We start from the raw sequence: 2,991 nt of genomic DNA, 5'->3' as shown, positions 1-2,991 counted from the left end.
ACTTACATACATACATACATACATACATACATACAAGCATACATACATACAGAGACACACATACATACATATATGGTCAGGAAAATGCACACACACATATCTATACATATGGTTAGAGATACATATATATATTTACAGAAACACATGCATATGTACACAGAGAAACACACAAACACACACATATGTTCACATAGTCAGAGCGCCCTACCCCCCTACATAAATATATTTACAGAGACACGCATATAGTCAAAGAAATACACGCATAGTAAATGCATGTGTACACACACACACACACGGGGGGGGGGTGCGCAATAAAGTAATCTTCTGTGCAAACAACCTGTTTAAAATAGCAGACAAATTTCCCTTAAATTTACACTTTGGAATTCATTGGATCAGAAGTGACCTGATCATGGTCTGACCAAGGGTTAAAAAACAATAACGATGATTATATATATAAAGGGTTTTTTGGGGTGGTGGTTTGTTTTTGTACCTGTGGAGGGAGAGGACACAGGTGATATGTTTCGGCTTTTTTTTGGTATGGATTGCAGGGGAAAAATATTATCCGTTGCTGATTTTTGGCGAACGCTGCATGAAAGATGACAGGTGAAAATGTTTATAGCTATTTATGAGGTGAATAGCTGCTACATAGGAAAATATAACGGCTTCTCACCTGCATTGACTTTCAACCAATTATAGGTGCACGTATGTGTGTGTGTGTATGTGTGTGCGTGCGTGTGTGTAAATACATATACATGTGTGTGTGTATATAAATACATACCTATGTGTGTATGTGTGTGTTTGTGTATGTATACATAATATACATATATATATATATATATATATATATATATACACACACATACACATGTGTGTGAATGTGTTTATTGGTATGTAAGCATGTATGTTTGTGTGTGGTGTTGGTGGTGGTGGTAGTGGTGGTTGTGATGGTGGTGACTGTGATAGTGATGATGATGATGATGATGATGGTGGTGGTGGTGGTTGTGATGATGATAATGATGATGATGACGATGATAATAATGTTGATGATACTGCTGGTGATGCTGCAGACATGATACACATGCCTGAGTGTGTGTGGGAGTGGATATATGTATACATCACACACACACACACACGTGTATGTGAATGTGTGTGTTTATTGGTGTGTAAGCATGTATGTTTGTATATGTGTGTGTGTGTATATAAATACATATACACATGTCTGAGTGTGTATATGTGTGGATGTATGTATGTGTGCACATATATATATATATGTGTGTGTGTGTGTGTGTGTGTGTGTGTGTTTATTATCTGAGCATGTCAACAACAGACGTTAAATGATTTTAATGATAATGATGTACATTTGTGTATGTGTGTATATGTATATATTTTTATACACACACACACACACACACACAAACACTACCATATGTAAATCTATCGTGCAGAATACTCTCTTGTAAGGTATTTTTCCATGGCTCATCTGTTGATATTCATAACCAGCATCAGACAAATACACAAGGTGGATCAGAGAGGAGGGATGGTTTTGAAAAATTCACAAAATCATTAATTTTAGCTGCAGACAAAATTTTATTGACATCAATGAGTTTGTATTGAATTAGCATTTTTCAGAATCATGTGTGGAAAACAACATCCATCATGTGGTGTCCGTTTTCATTGATGCATTTCGGAAATGCGTTCTTCGAAGCTGGCCTCCACACTCTCCAACATTGCTCTGACGATTTTGGTGACATTGCTCTCTTGGATTTTCAAGAGCCGAATAACGACAGTTCTGTTGATTCACCATGCCATTGAGATGGAAATGAGCTTCGTCATTCATTGACAAAATGCGATTGACCTTTGCCTGAAAACTTGCTTTCATCTGACATACTGTCCTGTCTGTTTTGGCATGGATCTGATGCTTTTGATGCGGGACCAGCACTGGCAGAGTCACCAAAGTAATGTGCAAGACAAAGATCCTTTGAGAGGAGGTGGGGAGCATTGGAGGAGATGATCTTGTACCAGATGATAAAAAGCTGGAGTGTAACAGACACACACAAACACATATATATATGGAACTGCAACTGTAACATCCCACATAGATTTTGATGGGCTTAAATGAGCATCATCATCATACAATTGAGGCTGTTCATTTCCACTCTTCCATGAAAATGTGTCTGGCGATGGAAGAATATCACATCGCTTGTAAAGAGGTGAGGGTTAGCAACAGGAAGAGCATCCAGCTGCAGAAAAATCAGCCTAGACAAATTCCGTCTGACCCCATGCAACCATGGGAAAGTTAAACAATGATGTTGATGATGAAGATGATGATGATGATGATGATATGTACACATAGGATTTCTTCTGGTGAAAGCACTTCCTTAATACAGCTAGGATCCAACCGCAAAGATTGACCATTCTCTTCATGGCCAGAATATATTTCTACCCACCATACAGACAGACATGTTCCAGCCTCTGTCCCACAGACATGCTCTATCCTCTATTTTACACTAATTCTTCTACAATGGCCTCTGCTCCTGTCAGCTTCCTAATCTCATCCCTCCTCCATTCAGGCCTACCCCATCTCCTGCTCATCTCCCCAATTCCTATGTCACCCTTCTTGCATGTATCTCACACCTTGGCTCACTAATAATCCCATTTCCAATCCTTCCTCCCCAAAATATTGTCCCACTGGAATCTTCTCCACCATTCATATCGTTCCTGGAGGTATTGACCTGCTATAGTTCAAATGGAACACATTAATGATAATTGTAGGATTAAGTGGAAAATATTGTTCGACATACATAGGCACAGGAGTAGTTGTGTGGTAAGAAGCTTGCTTACCAACCACATGGTTCTGGGTTCAGTCCCACTGCGTGGCACCTTGGGCAAGTGTCCTCTACTATATCCTCGGGCCGACCAAAGCCTTGTGAGTAGATTTGGTAGACAGAAAGTGAAAGGCGGCGAGCTGGCAGAAACGTTAGCACACCGGGC

The 2,991-nt window shown here is 39.7% G+C and overlaps 1 protein-coding gene across 1 annotated transcript in view; it reads left to right on the top strand.

Moving 5' to 3' along the window:
• The window catches only part of LOC106868957 (anoctamin-7), a 300,499-nt gene that overhangs the window by 1,706 nt on the left and 295,802 nt on the right, over window positions 1–2,991 (top strand). The window lies entirely within an intron of this gene.

This window comes from Octopus bimaculoides, chromosome 26 (genome assembly GCF_001194135.2).
Source record: "Octopus bimaculoides isolate UCB-OBI-ISO-001 chromosome 26, ASM119413v2, whole genome shotgun sequence".
NCBI classification, from domain to species: Eukaryota; Metazoa; Mollusca; class Cephalopoda; order Octopoda; family Octopodidae; genus Octopus; species Octopus bimaculoides.
This window is presented reverse-complemented; position numbering and strand designations above follow the sequence as displayed.